This window comes from Lepidochelys olivacea (assembly GCF_965140295.1).
Source record: "Lepidochelys olivacea isolate rLepOli2 genome assembly, chromosome: 1".
Taxonomy (NCBI): Eukaryota; Metazoa; Chordata; order Testudines; family Cheloniidae; genus Lepidochelys; species Lepidochelys olivacea.
Window position 1 is genome coordinate 289,892,029 of NC_140411.1, and position 24,384 is coordinate 289,916,412.

Here is a 24,384-nt window from a genome sequence, read left to right on the forward strand (position 1 = left end):
CAGGATATACTTGTTGTATTTGAGGCTTTAATCCCAGTTACAATGAAAATTAGAAATATTCCAGTTAAATCCAAAAATGGTACTATGATTATTTTTAAATGCACCAAAATCAATAACTTCAAAGTTATAATTCTGTCACAACCATAACTAAGCTCCTGGCACAGATGGGTTGTGTCAACCTGAATGCCTTCATATATAATTGCAGTGTTAGGGTTATTGTTGGCTCTGTAACTCTGAATCTTCTGATGTTTGTTTGCTTATTTTTGTTTTAAAATCTCAACCACAGTGTTGCAATAGATTTTGTTTGTATTCTTTTTTAAATAAAAGAAAAGAGAATTTTGTTCAAAGAGTAACATTCTAATTTCCCAAAAGCTAGATATTGATATTCATGCCATGAGAGTTTATATGCCTTCCAAAGTGCCTGTTTTTAATATTTACTATAACTGGATATTCCTGCTACCTGTTTAAATGTCTAATTTAATCCAGATAGTCTTGGTCTTGATACTATTTTGTGAGAATGAGTTCCACAATATGATTTTGCATTATGTGAAAAAGCATTACCATTTATTAGTTTTGAATTTGCCACTTTTTGTTTTCACAGTGTCTCCTTTTTCTTGTTTTATTAAGGTGGATGAACAGAAGTTCCCTGTTTACCTGTATCATGGTCCCACCTTGATTCATCTCCTCTCTAAAATCAATAAAATCCTAGTCTTTTCTACCTTTCTTGGTATGAGAAATTCTGTGCTACTTAGCATTCTCATTGCCTGTCTCTGAACACCTTCTATTTATGCTATGTTATTTTTGAAATGGGAAGACTGGAACTGAACATCGTATTTCAGGTGAGGGTGTACTTTTGTTTTATATAAAGGCATTATAGTATTTTTCTTATTACTTTTCATCCCATTCCTATGTATGCAATTTATTTATTTATTTTATTTATTTATTTTGCTTTTTTACCATTATTGCTCATTGAGCAGAGATCTGCATTAAGGTGTCCAGGGTGATGGTCAGTTCTTCCTGAGTTGATGCAGTTAATTTAGAGCCCAGTAAGAGGGTTCAAATTGTTCCCTATAATATGTATTACTTTGCTTTTATTAACCTTTGTGTTGCCCATTCACCTAGCTTGGTTAGGTCCCTCTTGAAGTGCTTCAGTCTCCTGGTCTTGACTACCCTAAATAAAAATCTGCAAATCTTGTTAGCTCATTGCTCACCCCTTTTTTCAGTGTATTTAACTTTGTGACACCCCACTGTTAACCTTTTGCCATGATAAAAATTGACCATTTATTCCTACTTTATATGCATAGTTTGTCAAATTTTGCTTGCTTAACTCATATGAGTTATTGGGACTAATGTGAGTAAGGCAAGGTGGATGTGGTCCAATGTGCATTTATTTGAATTCAAGTAATCTAAAACTCCCAACTTATATCTGTGCTTATCCACTGAGGTACAGATGTTTACCTGTGCATGTATATGCCTGAAACGCCTCCCCTTTATGAGGTACAAGGCGAGTAGCAACTGGCATTGGCAGCCATATAGGTTAAATATTGGTCTAACTTTTAAACTTAGAGGTGATCTGTCCAAATCTGAGCTGAAGCACATGGCTGGGGTAGTGAATGAAGCATACTTGTCATCCTTTCAGAAAAAAATAAGGGACATATTGCAAACAAGAGACCAAGGTCCAAGGGAACAGGGATGGTAAATATAGGAGAAGTTTGCATATATCATTTTTCTCCTCCCTAGTGGCGAGAGATCCCTTACCCAGATACTGCCCTGGGAAATGCACTGCCCTGGGTGCTATATACGTCCTTGTCATCCTGCCTTTGTGACTGGGGAGACACCGTGATGCTATTGGAATCCAAAGGAAAGTTTGCATGCTGAAGAATCCTCCAGTTTTTCAGTTCAGCTGCCTGTAGCACAGGTCATAAATCTGTGTGGCCTCCTGTTGCAGATCCCCACCTGCACATAGGCTCAGAATGATTATTCTGTCTCTGTGCGCTGAAAATGCGAGATCAGACTTTCAGCGTCTATGTGGATGAGCTGGTAGTTGAGTGGGCCCCAAACCAGTAAGGTAGTAGGTAAGCACTAATTTTCCCTAGTGCAGAGCACATGAGTAGATCCACTGAATCAAATTTGCACTGTTGGAAAGACTCATCCCAGCATGCTCCCTACTGTATACTTAAGTGTTTCAAAAGTGTTGGATGAAAGGAACAGCAACTACTGGGGTGTGTTTCTACAAACATATGCTTGTTTAAGGGACTATTAAATTGTCACTGATCTTTTCATGTTATGAGATGTATTTGGAAATATATTTCTCTCCCCACTGTTTCTCCTTTGCCTGTGATCTGGTGACAAGTTAAAGCATTTTGAAGGAACAGGAAAAGTTGGAATCTGGCAGATGCTCATTTACTTGATGTCTCTGGTTCTGCAGACCTTTTGCTGGGAGTGAGACAGGTGATTTGGTACCCTGTGGAATGCTTCTTGGAGGGGAAGTATGACTGTAACCAAACTAGTGTTTGTCTTAGGCCGCCTGCACATATTATGAATGGTGCCAATAAAAGTGAATTCAAATTCATACAACTGCTTTGTCTCAACCTCAGCTTGAAGGGAAGAGACTATCTGTTATTGAGACTCCATGGCAAACAGGATCTAAGTTCTCTAGCAGCGTCCCTGGATTCTGTGTCACTTTGGTGCAACAGACTGGAAATTCTGTGGCAGTTTCAATCTGAAATTTAGAAAGACTAGGGAAAATTATGAATTATTTATGAAAATGAATAATAAATCAGTACTGTAGTTTGTATTTATTATTTTCCAGCTCAGTTTCCTTAGCCTCCCTGAACTGGATTTTAATGCGGGTCCTAGGATCTCCTCTCCCCAGTCAGCCACATAGGGAGGGAGATGGAATTGGGTATCTTGGGGTTGAAGCAAACCCCAGAAACACCAGGAACTTTCCCATCAATAGCTAGGAAGCTCCACAAACCATTACAGCCCCTGTGATTTTTATAATTTGGATCCTGTATATTATTTTCTGTCTCTTGATTTTGCCCCTCATCCTCCTACTCCACTTGCCGGTAGCAGGACTATGAGTCTGATTCTCTCCCTGTCTCCCTTTCTTTCCTTTTACCTCTGTCACTCCTGCCCCTTCTTCCTTTCTCTGCCCTCCCTTGTTCCTATTTACTCACATGAGTTTCCTGTCATTCAGCTACATCTACTCATGCCCCTTGTCTTTATTAAAAATAAAGTAAAAATAAACTTAAAAAAGAAACCCATTTAATGTCTGTCACCATTCTGATTTATCTTTATAACTTGTATCCTTTTCTCCAACCACATCTATTCTTGTCGGCTTTGGCTCCAGTCCTGCAATATGCAGTGCATTGGCCCACATAGAGCCCCACTGACTTATGGTGCAGTCTAAACAGGTGCAGTGGTTTGCCTGTGCACTGTACATTTCAGGATCAGGGCTTTAGACTGTAAGATCTTAGGAAAGAGAGACTGCTATTCTGTGTGTTTGTACAATGCCTGGCAAAACATGGCTAGAATCCTGACTGAGGTCCTTGGCACTGTTCAGTATTAATTTATTTTAATTTTATTTTATGGGGAGGGAATAACCGAAGGTTTTGAGTGTTGGGAAAGGAATACTTGAGGCTTCAAAGGCAGTTATGCATTCTAGGAGAGTTTCATAAGGTGACTGTTTAGTCATAAGGTGATTAAAACATAATACCCACTGTCTGTCTGTCTGCCTCCATAAAATACATACACGCAGTAGATTTCAAAGTGCTTTACAAAATAGGTCAGTATCATTAGCCCCAGATGGGGAAACGGAGGCACAGATGTTAAATTACTTGCCCATGGTCACCCAGCGGACCAGTGGCAGAACCAGGAATAGAACAAGGACTCCTGAATCCCTGTCTAGTGCTGTATCCACTGGACCACACACAACACAGACATTTAAATTGTTGTCTTTAGGTTCAGAGTTAAATTCTCTCACTGAGAATAGAGGAGCTGACAATTCTCAGGCTGACTGCAGACTCATATTGAACACAAAGCAAGAAGTGGATTTCTCAACTAATTATGTGGACAATAATACATGAAACCCCGACACTCTGTGAATTTCAATACTGGGATGCCTACAAATGTAAGCTGTATCTGTGGTGGATGAATTACTTGTTTGTGTATGGCAATGATGGTATCTTTTCACTAAACTTATTAAAATATATATATATGTGTGTGTGTGTGTATGTATGTATATCAGGCTAGAATACTGAAACCATTGTGTGTCAATCTTAATTCAGATCACTTTGCGCATATGCATTATAATATAGTCTTTAATTACATGATTGCATACAATTTTTGCCATGGGACTTCTGCCTCATGAAGTGCACCTGCTTTTGAGTGCTTGACTTTGTAACCTTAATACTCTGTGTGTGTGCGTGCGTGTTTTATAAAAACCCTGAAAATACAGAAATGCCATCGTGGCATTGCATCAATACCCACATGGTTATCAAGAGGGTTGGAACCTTTAGAACAATCGCTTGAGCTAACAGCGTAACAGATAGCAATAGTTAGTTGTCATTCTTTTTATGTGAATCCACACTAGAGGGAATGAGAGAAACACTTAATGGATTTCACACTACTCAGGAATCGTGGGTTCCATTCCAGGCTCTAGAGAGGAGTAATCTCTAGGAGTCCCATACCCACCTGCCTGTTGTCCCTCAAGTATGACTCTTCTGTCTCATCGCATTGTTGATTTAGTCCTAAGTGGAGCACAGGATCTGGTCCAAGAGGTGAAAATAGCTGGATCGTTTGGTAATAGTGACCATAATATAATTAAATTTTTAATATCCCTTTGGCAGGGAAAACATCACAGCAGCCCAACACTGTAGCATTTAATTTCAGAAAGGGGAACTACACAAAAATGAGGAGGTTAGTTAAACAGAAATTAAAAGGTACAGCACCAAAAGTGAAAACCTGCAAACTGCATGGAAACTTTTTAAAGACCCCATAATAGAGGCTCAACTTAAATGTATACCCCAAATTTAAAAATATAGTAAGAGAACCAAAAAAGTGCCACTGTGGCTAAACAACAAAGTAAAAGAAGCAGTGAGAGGCAAAAAGGCATCCTTTAAAAAGTGGAAGTTAAATCCTACTGAGGAAAATAGAAAGGAGCATAAACTCTGACAAATGAAGTGTAAAAATATAATTAGGAAGGCCAAAAAGAATTTGAAGAACAGCTAGCCAAAGACTCAAAGTAATAGCAAAAACATTTTTAAGTACATCAGAAGCAGGAAGCCTGCTAAACAACCAGTGGGGCCACTGGATGACTGAGATGCTAAAGGACCACTCAAGGACGATAAGGCCATTACGCAAAAACTAAATGAATACTTTCCATTGGTCTTCATGGCTGAGGATGTGAGAGAGATTCCCAAACCTGACCCATTCTTTTTAGGTCACAAATCTGAGGAACTATCCCCGATGGAAGCGTCATTAGAGGAGGTTTTGGAACAAATTGATAAACTAAACAGTAATAAGTCACCAGGACCAGATGGTATTCACCCAAGAGTTCTGCAGGAACTCCAATGTGAAATTGCAGAACTACTAATTGTAGTCTGTAACCTATCATTTAAATCTGTTTTTGTACCAAGTGACTGGAGGATAGCTAATGTGACGCCAGTTTTTAAAAAGGGCTCCAGAGGTGATCCCAGCAACTACAGGCTGGTAGGCCTGACTTCAGTACCAGGCAAACTGGTTGAAACTATAGTAAAGAACAAAATTGTCAGGCACATAGATGAACATACTTTGTTGGGAAAGAGTCAGAATGGTTTTTGTAAAGGGAAATCATTCCTCACCAACCTACTAGAATTCTCTCAGGAGGTCAACAAGCATGTGGACAAGGGGGACCCAGTCGACATAGTGTACTTAGATTTTCAGAAAGCCTTTGACAAGGTCCATCACCAGAGGCTCTTAAGCGAAGTAAGGTGTCATGGGATAAGAGGGAAGGTCCTCTCATGGGTCAGTAACTGGTTAAAAGATAGGAAACAAAGGGTAGGAATGAATGGAGAGAGGTAAATAGTGGTGTCCCCAAAGGGTCTGTAGTGGGAGCAGTCCTATTCAACATATTCATAAATGAGCTGGAAAAAGGGATAAGTAGTGAGGTGGCAAAATCTGCAGATGATACAAAACTACTCAAGATAGTTAAGTCCTAGGCAGACTGCAAAAAGCTACAAATGGATCTCTCAAAACTGGGTGACAAAATGGCAGATGAAATTCAATGTTGATAAATGCCAAGTAATGCACATTGGAAAACATAATCCCAAATATACATATAACATGATGGGGTCTAAATTAGCTATTACCACTCAAGAAAGAGATCTTGGAGTCATTGTGGATAGTTCTCTGAAAACATCCCCTCAATGTGCAGCGGCAGTCAAGAAAGCGAACAGAATGTTAAGCATCATTAAGAAAGGGATAGATAATAAGACAGAAGAAAATCGTATTGCTTCTATATAAATCCATGGTACACCTACATCTTGAATACTGCCTGTAGATGTGGTTGTCCTATCTCAAAAAAGATATATTGGAATTGTAAAAGGTTCAGAAAAGGGCAACAAAAATGATGAGGGGTATGGAACAGCTTCCATATGAGGAGAGATGAATTAGATTGGGACTTTTGAGCTTGGAAAAGAGACAACTAAGCGGGGATATGATAGAGGTCTATAAAATCATGACTGGTGTGGAGAAATTAGATAAGGATGTGTTATTTTCTCCTCCTCATAACACAAGAACTAGGGGTCACCAAATTAAATTAATAGGTAGTAGGTTTAAAACAAACAAAAGGAAGTATTTCATCACACAACTCAGTCAACATGTGTAACTCTTTGCCAGAGGATGTTGTGAAAGCCAAGACTATAGCAGGGTTTACCAAAAAAAAAAAAAAAAAAAACCTAGATAAATTCATGGAGAATATATCCGTCAGTGACTACTATCCAGGATGGGCAGTGAGTCTGGTAGCTTCTTCTTGCACACTGCTTGGGTGGGTGCCAGCTGAGGGTCACTGAGATCAAAGGAGAGAGAGAGGCTCCCTGCTGTAATTTCTGCAGCCTGACTACATGCTGGCCTGGAGAAGCCATTGCAAGGGAAACCCTCTAGATTTGAACAGAGCATGCACAGCTGTTCTCTTGGAGATGGTGCATGCGTAGTCTGATCATATGTAGGTGTTGTGTGCCCAGTGTGGATAGAATCCTTGTGGAATTTAGCTGTTAATTTTTAAGCCTCTACTAAGCAGGTGCAGATTGCGACCCCCCCACCCCCACCCCCCAGAATCTTATAATTTGGCCAGTTTGGGGCAGATTTTCACAGGGACAGCAAAAGGCACATTCCTTACACAAAGGCCATGACCCTGCTTCTTAAGGAGCTTCTCAAAGAAGAGGTAACCAGAATTTTAACTTTGGCAGGGAGGAAAAAACCCACCAACATTTTGTAACCTCATTCTTGGAAATGGTTGACCATTTTGGCTGTAACTTTAAAAAAAAAAAATGAAGCTTGAGACAAACTAGCATGGAAAACTTCAGCCCAAAAGATTTAAAGTTGGCAAGTTTGATGAGCAAGTCAGAAACTGGAGAAAGATCTCTTCATGGAAGCCTTAATAGGTGGTGGTAACAACACAGCAATTATACTGGGAAATAGTTCTTAAATGGCTAAAGAAGCTAGTCTTTTCTGTAGTCTATGGAATCTTATCTAGATAGAATTTATCTGCCAGTGCAAATACAAATTCCATTGATCCAGTATCTTCTGTTCATGTTAAGAGGTAGAAGTTCCTCATTTTCTCCTAGAATAAAAAGGGGGTAATCCAATAATATTAAAAATAATAATCAAACCTGGGTATCCTCACATTCATCCTGGAAGGAGGAAATGAGAGTTATCTGACTGGCTTTAAAAAATATTTCATTCTGATAATGGCCAAAAATGTAATTAAGATTCTTGGCATTCAGAATGAACAGGAGGTGATAAACAATCATTCTGGTAAAAATTTCCCCTTAGGAACCAAAAAGGAGCCTGCTATTTCTCTCCACTATGCTTTGGGAGGCTGTAATTAAAGCAGAATGTGAGCTTCTGAATAAACTGGGAGATATAACAGGCAGTTCATGAAACATTACAGATTTGAAACCGAAAAGTCAGTTCCCTAAAGTTGATGGGGCAGTGGCTTTCCTTACAAAAGAAATTTATATCTGCAATGTGAAAGGGGAGGGAATTTCATAGGGAATAAATAGTTAAAGACATAGAAGCAGATCTCAGGAGAAATGATGTAGTATCAGTTACTCTTAAGACAACAGTCCTGATGAAACATGCAGAAATCACTGTAAAAATCTAATATTTGGAGCAACACACCCAGTTTAATGTGTGTGGGTGCCGGTGTGTGTATATATCCTGCCGTAAAGTAAAGCATAGTCTCTTGGAACAAAGAGAAGAATTTTGTGCCACAGCAGCAGAAATTTGTGAAGTATCTTCTGTTTTGGAGTGTGCGTGTACACATGCATGTGTATTTTCACAAAACTTTTACAAGAATACGTCCAGGCATATGCAGATGTTTGGGGATTCAACAGGCTCGAACTCCATGTGTTGCAGCCAGCTTAAAGATAATGGTGTGCTTAGGGCCTGAACCAGCACCATCAATGAAATGGGAATTTTGCCATTGACTTCAAAAGGAGGAGAATTGAGAATTTCTTAATGAGAAATTTTTGTGTTATGTATTATGTTTGCTATACTCTCTCATACTTTCTGCCTCTGTTCTGTGATTCAGTGGTAGAGATGTAAATGTCAGAGGATTTTCCTGTCTTTGTTCTCTTAAATGGTGTGCCCTTTAGTTAGTTCAATCCACCCTTAAAACTAGGGGTGACTTCTTGGACAAATTATTTATTCTTGATAAATTGCAGATATTATCCCTATGACTTAGCTTTGTTTTGCATACGTGCCGTGAAGGATTATATCTCAAACCTCTAATTACTTATTCTATGTCCCACTGGCATTCTGCCCTCAACGCTACTCTTTTTGCTTCTAGGGGCTGGTTACCAAACTTCAAATTTTGAATTTTTTACCCAAGAAATAACGAGCAGTTTTTCACAAAAATGTTCACTAAAAATCAATTCAAGTTTTTTAAACAGCTTTGACTGATTTTCTGCCTTTATACTAGACAGAACACGCAGAATAACATTTCTGTAGTAGAATATTTTACTTGTACTTGGGAATCTTTTTGTTGTTGTTGTCATTCTCTTAGAGCTGTTCTTCTGGTGTTTTATCTGACAGAACTAAAGCAAATATCAGTGTTTTCTATGGAAGTCCAAGTTTTAAAACCAAACTGTATCCATTTAGGCTAATATCATGTAAGAACATCAAGTGGAAATACAGAGACAGACATGTTTGTTGTCATAGTGCCTGAGGCCTTTTTTAGTTTGTATGGTTTAGTTTAGTTGGATACATTTAATACGTTTAATTAATTAGTTTCAGTTTTCTTATGAAAATTATGATGTAGATATATAATGTAAGAACACATCTTTACAAATTACTTAGAAATATCTGTATTCTCAAAAGGATGGGGCTGTGTGGCTTTCTGCAAAGCCTTTTATACCAATGTGATATATGTGTCTCACTGTTCCTTTAAAATATTCATCAGCACAATCCAAATAAAATCTTATTAAAGCACTGGGTCATCTTCCACATTGATAAGACTCATTCTTACATTTATTGAGATAAACCACGTATCATTTACAGAGACTGATCTAATTTCAAGGACAACATGGTTCTTTAATTCCCAACAATTTATAACATTACACTTTTATTAACATTACAGAGTAACTCCCCTGTAGAGAACTGGAATGCTTTAACAAGACTACAGGGAGACTTCTCATCTATAGTCAGTGCTTGACTATGGTTGTTATGAGGAAGAGTTCCCCAGTGACTCAGTCAACTGGAAAATCTAGTGTGCTTAGAAGTGTTTGCCACTGGGTTTTTTTTTATTTAGTCTTATGGCGCCTATGACAAGTAATGCTTAATAATTATTGAAAACCTACAGATGTGAATGTTGCTGATCATTGACAGGGCTGGCTGAAAACATTCCTCAAAACTGTTTTTTCAGTGGAACATTGGGTTTTCAGCTAAATGAAGTCTTTCACAAAATGTGTCTGCTTTCCATGGAACATCTTGACTTTTTGTTGAAAAACTGAACACCCAAAACTAAACACTCTGGGGTTTTCAATTGGATACTGAATAATTTTAGTTTGAAAATGCAGTTGTAGTACGGATACCTTGTGGCCCCATTCCCCTTTATGGGTGGGCCTCCCTGGCTGGACTACATCCCTCATGGCTTACCACAGCCAGAGAATTCCCTGGTGTACTCCTGCGGTTCAGATAGAGGGGAGAGTCTGGTGCATCATCTGAAATGTAGCTGAGCCAGGAAACCTGGCCCACAAAGAACGGGGGCATTATTCCTATACATTTTGGGGCAAGCGCATTGTTTATTATATTCTACAATATAGCTCTTAGTTATCAGCCTAGCTGTCAGTTTGTTGAAAACATATTGTGAAGTAGTAACATTTATTTGTCATTGTCTTTGAGTATCCCATCTATTGACTGTGTTTTGTGGGTGCACATTTTCTGTATTTCAGCTTCTTTTTTCTTTATTGCATATTTACTTCAGGCATTTGAATTGTCTGACTTCATCGCTTTTGATTTTGGAGTTGCTGATTCTGTGTCTTTTAGTCTAGACTCTGTCCTTTTAAATAAAAGTAAGAAAGTGCTGTCATGACAACACTGTTGAATCTTTGGAATATGAGAGAATATTTATTCTGAAAGTTTTTTATCTGAGGTTGTTCAGGTATAACTAACATTTTAGACAATTGTTTGAAGTTTATGCTTCGCTTTTCCACAGTTGTTCTACATATTGAGAACCATTTAAAATTAACTGCATGAAATTCTGTGTAATAAGTCCCCCCCCCACTTCGCTAATGGCCTGTTATTACATGCACTGAGGCTTCAAATATGCCTTGAGACGGGCTCTTCTTAACACGCTGAATTAACGAAAACTCGTGCTTTCATGGATGCGGAGGGGCAGAGCTGTTAGTGCTGGTACGAGAAGGTGTAGGTTGCACCTCCTCGTGCCCTGCAGGAGACTGGCTTAAGAGGAGGCAGATGTTGAAGTGCCTCCATGAGGATTTCTGGTTTGTGCTAATACAGTTTATTTAAGTGCCATTTGTAGAAGCGGTTTTCATATCGTTCAATAGAAGCTGGCTTGAGTTGACAATGTGGATAGCCAGTAGTGAGACTTCAAATACCTGATTAGAAAATCCAGGCCATTCATTAATTACCACATGGTTGTGAATATAAAGTTCTAAATATTATAGAATCCTCTGTTCACTTGCTTTTTTCAAGTGAATGCGTCAGAAGTCCCATGCATCTACGCCTTAGCTCTTCTTTGCCTGTTATGTGACCCTTTATCGTAAGGGAAAATGGAGCTGTCCTTTGTTTTCATAGAAATTAGAGCTGGAAAAGATCTCTTAGGTCAGACGGGGGCGAACTACGGCCCGTGGGCCACATCTGGCCCGCGGGACCGTCCTGCCCAACTCCTGAGCTCCTGGCCTGGGAAGCTAGCTCCCAGCCCCTGCCATGCTGTTCCCCCTCCCCCGCAGCCATGCCAGCAGCACTCTGGGAGGTGGGGCTGCACGCTCATGCAGGGCAGCGTGGCAGCGTGTCTGGCTCCGGCACGGCTCCCAGACATGCTGCTCTGAGTGGCATGGTAAGGGGGCTGGGGCTGCGGGGTTGGATAAGGGGCAGGGGGGGCAGTAAGGGAGCAGGGTCCTGGGAGGGCGGTTAGGGGACAGGGAGTGGGGGGGGGCTTGATAGGGGGTGGAGTCCCTGGGGGCGGTTAGGGGTGGGGATCCTGGGAGGGGACAAGGAGCAGGGGGCGATTGGATGGGGAGGTTCTGGGAGGGGGAAGGGGGTGGGGGTCAGGCTGTTTGGGGAGGCACAAAAAAAAGTCTGCCCACCCCTGTCTTAGGTCATCCACTCTATCGCCCTGCAAATATAGGAGTTGTTCCTTGCGATACACTTTATTTTCAAATTTCTTGTCCAGCGTAGTTTGACATCACAGGCAATGGGGCTTCCACTACTTCCCTTCGGAGACTATTCAACAACTATTTTTCATGGTCAGGATTTCTTTTTAATTAATTTTATTACGTTATTCCTAATTACCTCCTTTCCTCCGGAATGTCCTAAATAAATCCTGTCTTTCCTTCAGTGTTATGAAGTTATATATCAGGGTTGGCCAAAACTTACTGACTCTCAGAGCCGCATACAACAATCTTCAGAAGTTCAAGAGCCGGGGCTTGGGGCTTCAGACCTGTTCCCAAGACCCTCCTCCCTGCTAGGCAGAAGCCAGAGGTGGTGCATGAGGGCGGCACGTGGGGTCCCCCCATGATTTTTGTCAGGGTTTGCTGGCCTCTCTTGGTCACATGGTGCCACCGGGCCACCTCCCTGCATGGCAGCTGCTGGAGTCAGCGAGCTGGAGCCAGCAAGCTGAGAGATGTGCAGTCCTGGGGAGAGGCAGCAGCAAACAGCTGGGAGCTGCAGGGAGAGCCTCTGTTTTTTCTGCTGCCTTTCCCTGCTGAGCTAAAGCAATGGCCCCTCCCTGCAGTTCCCAGCTGTTTGCTGTTGCCTCTCCATGTGGAGCTAACAGCTGGGAGCTGAAGGAAGGGGCTGCTGAGGGTAAAAGGGGGGGCATGCTTACGAATGTGCTTGTAAATTACTGGTACTTCAAAATTCTTGTTTATATATTCACTGGAATTTATAGCCTATCTAGCCTCTCATTTTATTGTGCACATCCAAATGTATGATGCTAAAAAACCCCCCAAAAAACTGCTCGCCAACTAAAACTGAGAAAGCTGAAGACCCAATAAGTTGAAAATCATATTTGGCTGAAAATTATATTCCTCTTATAATTAGAAGTAACTCGAGATGGCTTTAACCAAAATAAGCTAGTGGATTTTTTTTTTTAGTTCACTTTTGTGCATTTAGCAGACCTTTGTATGTAGTCATCTTCACTGGTTCCTTGGATGCACAGTGAGGAATTTTCAGTAGTGCCTGGAGTAAGAAACAGTCCTTTACAAACTAGTTAGACAAGACTGACAAAAAATGGGAGCAAAGAAGCCCCACATTATCCCCATTTCACAGATAGGAAGTTGCGGCACAAAGATTAAGTAACTTGCCCAAAGTTACATAAGAAGTCTGTGGCAGAGGTGGGGATTAAACACAGTTCCTTAACCATAAGACCAGCTTTTCTCACATCTGTTGCTGAAGAGATCCTTACAAATATCAACAGGAGTGGGAGTGTATTGATAAAATTTGCAGATGTCACAAAATTGGGAGATTTTGCCAATATGGAGGAGGACCGAATACCATACAGGAAGGACTATTTTGTAAACTGGAGTAATAGAAATGGGATGCAATTTAATAGTGTGGAGTGCAAAGTCACACACTTAGGGACTAACAACAAGAATTATTGTCATAAGATGGGGAATTATCAGTTGGAAGCGACGGAAGAGGAGACCTGGGTGTATTGGTTGATCACAGGATGACTATGAGCTGTCAATGTGATGCAGCCGTAAAAAAGGCTAATGCACTCCTAGGGTGCCTCAGGCGAGGTATTTCCAGTAGAGCTGGGGAAGTGTTAGTACCATTATACAAGGCACTGGTGAGACCTCCTGTGGAATACTGCATACAATTCTGGTCTGCCATGTTTAAGAAAGATTAATTCAAACTGGAAAAGATCCAGAGAAGGGCTTCTAGGATGATCGGAGGAATGGAAAACCTACCTTATGAGAGGAAACTCAAAGAGCTTGGCTTGTTTAGCCTAACCAAAAGAAGGCTGAGGGGAGATATGATTGCTCTCTATCAATACATCAGAGGGATAAATAGCAGGGAGGGAGAGGAGTTAAGTGCCAATGTGGACACAGGAACAAATGGATATAAATCAGCCATCAACAAGTTTAGGCTTGAAATTAGGTGAAGATTTCTAACCATCAGAGGAGTCAAGTTCTGGAACAGCCTTCCAAGGGGGAGCTATGGGGGCAAAAATCCTAACTGGCTTCAAGAGAGAGCTTGATATGTTTATGGAGGGGATGGTTTGATGAGACTGCCTAAAATGGCATGTAGCTGATCTGGCACTGCTAGTAGCAAATGTCCCCAGTGGCTGGTGATGGGACACTAGATGGATAACAGAGAATTCTTTCCCAGGCTTCTGGCTGGTGGGTCTTGCCAAAATGCTCAGGGTCTAACTGATCACCATATTTGGGGTCGGGAAGGAATTTCCCCCTGGGTCAGATTGGTCCCTTGAAGGTTTAAACTAGTATAAATGGTGGATTCTCTATAATTTGAAGTATTTATAAATTATGATTTGAGGACTTCGGTAACTCAGGCAGAGATTAAGGGTCTATTACAGCAGTGGGTGGGTGAGGTTCTGTGGCCTGCAATATGCAGGAGGTCAGATTAGATTATCGTGATGGTCCCTTCTGGCCTTAAGTCTATGAATGGCAAAAAAAACCAACTCTTTAAATAAAATATTTAACACATTATTGCAATTTAAAGGGTGCTCAAAAATATGCAATTGTGTGTCCCTTCTAAGGGAATAATTTTCAGAATTAGCTGCAGTTGTACAAAATGTAAAATATTGTTTATACAGATGTTACCCTTACTGTACCTGTAATAAAGGTAATGTCTACATTTTAAGCTGCAGAAGTGATTCACAGTTCAAGGAGACTACACACTGTAGCGCTGTTTGAGCTAGCATGCTAAAAATAGAATGTAGCTATGGCAGCATCAGTGGCATACCCGAGTACATACCCATCCAAGATGCTAAGATTCAGGGTGGCTAGCATCTCATGCTACTGTGACTGTACTCTTTTTAGTGCACTCGCTCAAACAGAGCTAGAGTATGTCTCTCCGATGTGGGACTCTCATCCCCAGCTTGCAGAGTAGACATACCCTTAGAATCAGCTGAGGGTATTGCTTTCCTTCTCTAAGCTTGAGAGAGGATCTGTGCTTTATTCTCCAGGCAGTAGTATTGTAGCTATACTAGATGTAATACGATTTGTCTCTGTGGAAATTAGTCCACTTGTTTCATCAGGAAGTGATTCTAGCAAGCTACTGGTAAATATTAGACACACTGTTGCCTTTCTAATATGTTTCTCTCAATTTGTGTATATAAACTTGCAATCTATGTTTCTAAACACACCACAACCTATTACTTTTATTGACAAATATGGCATACCCATCAATTACAAGCTTTAACCAGTCACCACAGCAGTAAGAATTTCAGGTAGAAAGCGGTAATTCAGTAAGAAAGCTACTTCATTGGAGAACAGGAAATTTCTGAATGTGAAAGTCTCTTTGACAAAGAGTGAGCGTATAGCAGTCCTACGAATATAGCAGTGATCTTTATATAATCTAAAATAAAAAGGAAAAAGTGAATTTTGGAATTTTAGGATTTTGGCAGCATCATAAACCACTTAAACTTGTGTTCTCTGGTTTATGAACTCTCCTAAAGTGTGAAGGAATCGTTGCCCCATAATTAGTTTTCTTTTGTTTGTTAGATGTGTAATACAGAAAGCAAATGTCAGCTTTATTCAGACACAAGAAGATCCTTCTCCAGGCCATAAGTGATTTTACCCTGGCACAACAAGTCATATATTTCCACTGGACCTGAAAAGGAATTTTTTTTATGTGACAGCTTCAAGCCACATATAACCTCATTTGCAGCAGAGCAATTTAATGCAAAGTGCTTGAAGCCTTTTGATGATACTTTTGACCTAAGCATAGAAAAATGTTTGTCTAGCCTCTAGATAAGGTAAAGTAGCAAATATAAGTCAGCAGCTATTAAAATATTTTGAAATGGCAAACTGTCTCTCATAGTTACAGGATTAGCTGCACCTATGGAGCTGGATACCCTTTCTCCCACAGGGGAAATCCCACAATTCTCCCACTCTTAGACCAGGTCAAAGGCTACAGTACCTTTTCCTTTGGGAACTTGTGACCAGTGGGGAATGAAGTGACCCAAAACAGCATTCTTAAAACAAAGTAGTGTTTAATGTTAACAGTGGTACAAAGCATAACAAGAGAAAAGGTTTTTAAAATGAAAGGTCTACAAACATGTGTATCTTACTTAAAGTCCTGTCCTCCCTTAGCAGTGGCTCCTGCTCTTGGCATGTTTAACTTTCCAGATACCCCAACCTCTGGAGTCTTGGTTCACCTTAGTTTTCTCTCCCCTCATTCTTGCAAAAGAGTGACACTCTTTTTAATCCAACTCCAGGTCCTGTTGTATCCCTTTGTTTTCCAAGTCTTTGGTTAAACCAGGTTGAGCAGCTCAGGAGGAGTTTGGGGGAGCAATATTATCTGGTCTGTTGTCCTCCTTCCTACCTGTATTTCCTGATAGTCTTGCTATTGAATTAACTCAATACATGCATACGGTAAATAGTCCAATAACCAGGTCACACATTTCATAAATTATTACAGAACAGCCCTCACATCGGCTATGGATTATGATAAATGTAATTTCAGTTGTAGCAAAATTCTTTCAGGAAGTTTAGTATTGATCAAAATTCTTTGGTGGAAATGTTGTTACTGTTGTTGACCTGTTAGGGGTTCCTCAATGTGCGTGTGTGAGACAGTGAGAGAGATTCTTAACAGATTTGATTATAGAAGACCTATAAATTGGGACAACTGTTCTTCACCAAAGCATTATTAGGACTCAATACCATTAGAAGTTAGCTTCTTAACCCTGGTAAAAGTGGCAGTTCATGGGGGCGGGGGGGAACATATATATCAACACCTTCACCTCCTGAAAAATGCCCCTCTCCTCTTATGACCACAGAGAATGAAACCATGATTCTATTCCACAGAGAATGAAACCGTAATTCTGTTCAACTTTAGTATTCTATTATAGCAATCTTGTTACTGCTAGGTTTCAGAGTAACAGCCGTGTTAGTCTGTATTCGCAAAAAGAAAAGGAGTACTTGTGGCACCTTAGAGACTAACCTCAGAGACTTATTTGAGAGACTGCTCAAATAAATTGGTTAGTCTCTAAGGTGCCACAAGTACTCCTTTTCTTTTTGTTACTGCTAGTTGTGGAAGAGGGAACCTGGTAACATGGTTGGGAACACAGCTGGCTCTAGATTGACAGGGCATTATGTGCAATAACAAAGGACTGGTCTCATTCCTTTTTCCTACCTCCATATAACAATATTCAGCCATCCTGCTGCATCCTGCAGGCTGTGTCAAGCCTGTATTTGAGGCCTTCCATAACCCACAAGGCCAAAGAAACCCAGTGGTAGAGCTGAAGTACAACTTTTCAAAGAGGGAAAGTTAGAGGGCTCAGTCTCTCCCATGGCACACGGTTACTGGAGTCAGATGAGACCATAAGACGAGAAAAATGGGATGAAACTCTCATTTGCTCGGCTGGTTGGGTGGTAGAACACTGGCCTAAAGCTGTGACTGCTTTAGGAATCTCCTGGATGTTGAGTGTGGAGAGTTGGCTCTTCTCTGGCTGGCAGCGGGTCAATTAGCCAGGAAACACATTTAAAGGAGGAACTGCTTGAAGAGAGAACATTAGTAGCTCCAGTCATTTAAGGCCTTGCATCCTCTTCCGCCTGTTATTAGTTACTAGGCAGTAGGAGCAGATAAACCCTTCCAAAAATTCAGTGAATATTTGCTCAAATAAAAAAAATTGCATTTTCTTCTGCTGTGATTACATCCTTTTTGAGTTTGCTTTCTTTGACTAGTCTGTTGGACAAGTTTAGTAAAATAAATATTCATAGAAACATTACATTTTAAGGTAATTTAGAGAATATACAGGGAAAGTGAAATTTGAGCTCAAATTCAAGTCTTCTCACATGAAACCTGATTCTAAGAGTTAGTCATTTACATCCAGGAAGCAGAAATAATATTATATGATTTGTGTCCAAACTAAACAACATAGCTACAGCTTTTTATATTGCAAATACCTGCAATGAACAGCTTGAAGTCTACAAATCTAGAGTTATTTATAAAGCACTCTGGGATCTATATATGAAAAGCGCTGTTTGAGAGAGCATTCTTATAATCTTCTTGTTCATATAGCTGATGTAGATATAGAGCAACAACTATAAATTCTTATAAGTTCAAATTAGTTAATTTGAGAATTGTAAAATGCTTGTGGGCAATTTGCAAATATAGCAAGGGGCCAAATTCATTTTATTTGCTACAGGTTATTTATATAGCTGAACTACACAGGGTATTGTTTTTACTAGCATTTAAAATATAGCAACAGGTTGTTTTTGAGCTCTCATGCAAAGGTACAAAGTTTTGTGATAAAATAATTCCCAACTTATCAATGTACTTAACTGTGTGGATGCAAAAAGAGGGACAAAATGCTAAACAGCTGTGTTTTAGGAGAGAAGGCTCCATCTTATGATAAGACTTGAAACTTTCCAAGCCTTATTTTAATATAAAGTGTATTTTCTTCCTTTTCTTTACTGGATTTGTGTCAGGACAACCTAAGGAATAAATTGTCTTGCCACATGGTCCGGAACTGTGACCTCCTGCAATGTGGAATGCCTGAATAATATACACAAAATTGAGCCACTGGACTCTGATCCTGAAAACCTTTAAGCATGTAGCTAAGGATTGGAGCCTTTAGTTAAAGCACTAACTCCCTATCCTTTACAAAATCTTAATTGATTCACAGCATTTATACATTTCAATTAATGAGTTGTCTTATCTCTTGAACATGGACCAGAGAGAGTTGAAGATTCCATGTGTAAATTTGTAGTGTGTGGGCCTGAGCTAGTTGTGCAGACCCACAGAGTCACACACTGGCTTCAGTGGGACTATAAATCACTGTCAAGGACTTGTTCTAGTGGATCCTGGTGCAGCAACGTTGGGCCGCCTTAAAAGTTTATGGGCTTTGATATTCCGGAAATACGTTATTTAATTAAGCATAGCAGAAATGCAAGTTGCTGCCATGTAAAGGCTTAATGGTGATCTCAGCAATATTAGACTAATTTTCCAAATTAATGGACTATTTAATACTCAGATGTCTGTTTATGAGAGTATGAAGTTTCTAGCAAGGTTTTGCATGACAGAGTTAACTGGATAAAACTGGGGTACATATTGCTTTTTGGAATGTGTTAGAGATGGAAATGATTTGCCTTTTTGGAGTGTGTTATGTACAGTGCGGTAGATCTGTGAAGGTGGCAAGGAATGCTGGAGGCTTGTCTGTTAACTTGTTTCCATGTGTCTCAGATTCTAGTGAGTGGTCCCTACTGGCTACCCACTAGAACTGCCGTGAGGGGGAGCCAAGCCCCTGCAGCTCTGAATCCAGGTGTTTCAAGCTCCTGGAGCCTTAACAGAGTCCAGGAACAACCCTAATCTTGGGGTTTCTAGGCACACACTCAAGCACAAACCTTCTATCTGGCACCTCTTCCTCTGCGTTGGAACCCTCTGTCCAACGACCTAATCTCCTTGACCTTCAGACTGCTCGGAGTCGGTACTTAAACTCACCCGTCTCCCAGAACCATACTGGCTAACACTTTCAAATTAATTTCTGGGAGATTTGTAGTGGTACTTAATTTGCTAATAAAGCCTATCTGAATAGACACAATATGAGTTCCCTTGTATTACTCTGCTAAATGATCACATAGAAACGTGTGTTTACCTTATTTATGATCTTGCTGAAGTACAGTGAATGTAGCACTCTTTGCCCCTACACCTACCCCTCCAAATTAGAGTGAGTGGCATTGCATTGTGGTGCACATGGTATAATCGTGCCTTTGGGGGTCACAACTGAGAATGCCAAATTCAGGACAACTGCTGAGAAATAGGACAGACACACCCCAAACTGGTGGTTATTCCTCCATAAGATATACCTAACCAGCAACAACAGTAAACTTCTGTCTCATCACACTGGCTGACAAGAAGTCAGGTAAGCAGTTTCCTTAGATATTCCCGTCCTCGTATTCCCCCCAGAACACTGGATTTAAACACTGATTCTTTACAACCAGTCTCATCAAATAAAAGGTTCTTCTGATCCCAAGGGATCAGCCACACACTGAGGTCAATATATAACTCTGATCTTACCCAATAATCACGCTGTTGCCAATCCTGTAGTATCTAAAATCTAAAGGTTTATTCATAAAAAGAAAGAAAGGTGAGAGTTAAAGTTGGTTAAAGGAATCGGATACATACAGTAATTGCAAAGTTCTTGGTTCAGGCTTGTAGCAGTGATGGAATAAACTGCTGGCTTGTTAAGTCTCTGGTTGCTTCCAAATCACTGGAAGGTCCTCAGTCCATTGGTTAGAATGCCCCCATTAGTATAAGTTCATAGTCCAGAAGCTTGAGCAAGAAAGAGGCAAAATGGAGGTGTTTCCAGGGCCTTTTATAGCTTCTGCCATGTGGAGGGAAACCCGTTGTTTCAAACAAAGCCTTCAGCACGGCTAGTGGAAAATCACAGGTGGCAAGATGGAGTATGGAATCACATGGGCAAGTCACATGTACCTGCATACTTTTGCTTGTCACGGGAGGTACTCATTACCTATACCCCAGACAGTACATTTGCAGGGACAGTCCATTCAGTGTAGATTTGTGTCTCCCATGGTTGTTTGTCAGTTAAGTGTTTCTTGATGAGCCACTTAATCTGAATAGTCCCTCCAAGATGTGCTGGCTAACTACCTTGTGGGTGTTGTCCCAGGAGCAAACATTTGCAATCCAGGTATAGAGTCAATATTCATAACTGCAAATACAAAAATGATACATGCATACAGATAGAATAATCATAAACAGCAAATCATAACCTTTTCATAGACATCTTACATGCCACATTTTGTACAAGATCTGTTGCAGATATATAACAGTGGTTGCAACAATGATCTATATGATCATATCTTTTCATAGATTCATAGATATTTAGGTCAGAAGGGACCATTATGCTCATCTAGTCCGACCTCCTGCACAACGCAGGCCACAGAATTTTACCCACCATTCCTACAAAAAACCTCACCTATGTCTGTGCTATTGAAGTCCTCAAATCGTGGTTTAAAGACTTCAAGGAGCAGAGAATCCTCCAGCAAGTGACCCGTGCCCCATGCTACAGAGAAAGGTGAAAAACCTCCAGGGCCTCTTCCAATCTGCCCTGGAGGAAAATTCCTTCCTGACCCCAAATATGACGATCAGCTAAACCCTGAGCATATGGGCAAGATTCATCAGCCAGATACTACAGAAAATTCTTTCCTGGGTAACTCAGATCCCACCCCATCTAATATCCCATCACAGGCCATTGGGCCTATTTACCATGAATATTTAATTACCAAAACCATGTTATCCCATCATACCATCTCCTCCATAAACTTATCAAGTTTAATCTTAAAGTCACATGGATCTTTTGCCCCCACTGCTTCCCTTGGAAGGCTGTTCCAAAACTTCACTCCTCCGATGGTTAGAAACCGTCATCTAATTTCAAGTCTAAATTTCCTGGTGGCCAGTTTATATCCATTTATTCTTGTGTCCACATTGATACTGAGTTTAAATAATTCCTCTCCCTCTCCGGTATTTATCCCTCTGATATATTTATAGAGAGCAATCATATCTCCCCATAACCTTCTTTTAGTTAGGCTAAACAAGCCAAGCTCCTTAATCAGATAACGTCATACATGGTCACAGCACTGGTCTGGTTTGGCCAAAAAGTGGTTGGCATGGCCTGGGTGGCCCCCTGCCCTGGCTCCGCAGACTCTGCTGATTGCACATGTGGCTGACATATGGGTAACATAGCTGGATTTTTTGAATCTGGCATAAATGGATGCTTTTGTATTACTTTTATGCGGGAGATAACAGTATTAAATTAAGGGGGGATTGTAAATAGGAGTCTCTCTGACATACAGGATGGCTTGGTCACTGTGCCTGGAACTCCATCCCAAAGGTGTGAAGCTGCTGGTTTACTGTTTAACTCTTTCAAGGGTACACAGCTTTTGTGAAGCAATCAACATATGCACACACACTTTTCACAGACTAACACTTTTATGCTCTTTACCCTTCCCAGCTTCTGTGACCATGCTTTCTTTTGTCTCATGCATTGTCTTCTTGTTTGGCACCCTCTGTTCCTGTGTGGTTCTTTAATTAAATTCCTGTTAATCACCTGGTTCCACTCCAGGTAAGTTTCCATTGCTTCTGCCTTCTCTACCATCAGGAGTCAGCTAAACTGGTTTTCTAAGGAGGAAGCTTACCCAGTGTTCGGGATGTTTGTACCTAAATAGGATTGCTAAATCCTAAGCACCTTCTCATTGTGTCTATCTAGTGCAAGGGTGAGCAAACTATGGCGGGGGGCTGCATCCGGCCCTTCAGACATTTTAATCTGGCCCTTGAGCTCCAGCCGGGGAGCGGGGTCTGAGGCTTGCCCTGCTCCAGCCGGGGAGCGGGGTCTGGGGCTTGCACTGCTTTGTGCATGCCGGGGCTCTGTACGGCTCCTGGAAGCAGCAGTATGTCCCCCATCTGTCTCCTACGCATAGGGGCAGCCAGGGGGCTCCGCACATTGCCCCTGCAGTTCCCATTGGCCGGCAACCATGGCCAATGGGAGCTGGAGGGGCAGTGCCTGTGGGCGGCCACGCCTGGCCATGCCTTTGCATAGGAGCCAGAGGGAGGACATTTCACTGCTTCTGGGGTCTGCTTGAGGTAAGTGCCGTCTGGAGCCTGCACCCCTGACCCCTCCTATGCCCCATCCCCCTGCCCCAGCCCTGATCCCCAACTTGCCCTCCAAACCCCTCAGTCCCAGCCTGGGGCACCTTCCTGCAGCCCCTCATCCCCAGCCCCGCTCCAGAATCCCCACCCCCAGCCGAAGCACTGACCCCTTCCCGCACCCCTGCCCCCAATTTCGTGAGCATTCATGGCCCGCCATACAATTTCCATATCCAGCTGTGGCCCTCGGGCCAAAAAGTTGATCTAGTGTATACATGCTTCAGGGTCTGTCAGCATTGGTGGACACACAAATGTTTAGCACAGACAATACAGCAGATTTTGTAACGCAACTTCAGAATATCTATCAGAATTCAAAATTATACAGTCATAACCCCAATTCATCATACTGTGCTTTCAAGGATTTGGGTTGGTGGCATATGTGCTCCTGGAACCTTAGTTGCCAGTAGGGGTGTGTGTGTGTGTAATATAAATAAAATTGTGAGAGATTAAAACTGTGGAACCATATGACAAATTGCATAGCCATGTGATAAATTTATTTATCATCCAATTTTTTGACTATCTCACCTGTGCCCTGTTCACTAATCCATTTCCCCAGGTCTTATTCTAACATTTCAGACCTCTGTTCATCTTCAAACATCCACTTTTTAAAAATAATAAATCAACCTGCAAAAGAAATATTTACTCCCCTCACCCTGCCCCGCAATATGAAATGTCCAGACAAAATTAAATTGGTCTGAGGTGAAATATATAGGCAACTGTAAGTCTTGAAGCAACAAGCTGTCCGATGTCTTGCAACCATACGCGGTTAGGATTGGAACTTTATGCCATTGGGAAGAGGAAGTTCTCAGTTTTTCAGTGGGATACATGACATTTTGATGTCTCTGGAAGAGCTGAAAAAACTTACTTACATTGCAATGTACATAAAAGCCATTTTAGGACGTTTTGGAGGTGTTTTAAATTTATCAGTTATAATTTTTCTTTCCCTGATTCTTGTACTTTTGAATTCCTGGTGGAAAGGGAAACTGAGTTTCACAGGTGGAGAGATTAAGAAAATAGTCTCAATAACATTTTGTGTAAAATATTAAACCATTTCTAAAGTAGCTTTTTCTGTAAAATATTTTGTGTAGAAAACATGATGGTGTACTGGCATATAAAGTTTTTAACAGGAATGTAGGATGACTTGCATAACTCTTGTGAATAATAAGGTCTTGCCAAATTATTGTTGATTTTAAAAACCTGTATTCTACATCACCGCACACCATGTATGATCTAATTTAATATACTTTATATTTTTCATTTTGTGCCATAAAGGTGATTAATTTTTTCTGCAGCAGTAAGCTGTATGCATATTTTATTCATGACTTTAAAATGTTTGTTTTTAATATTTTATTTTGTTAAGAGTGCAGTGTGTTAACTTGCTTCCAAATCTAGCCTTGCCTTGTATCTTTCATTTATTGAATGCTGATGGCTGTTATGGGGACTAGAAAGCAGTTGTAGATGAGCATTAATGACTCTTGCATGCTGTGTATACCTCCTCCTGAGTTGGCAATATTTCTAACATTTAAATTGTCTTTATTTCTACTGGGATAGCCACTATATCAACTGCAGTGAAAAATTCAACATTTT

The 24,384-nt window shown here is 40.7% G+C and overlaps 1 protein-coding gene across 2 annotated transcripts in view; it reads left to right on the top strand.

Moving 5' to 3' along the window:
- The window catches only part of GRIP1 (glutamate receptor interacting protein 1), a 556,915-nt gene that overhangs the window by 32,503 nt on the left and 500,028 nt on the right, over window positions 1-24,384 (top strand). The window lies entirely within an intron of this gene.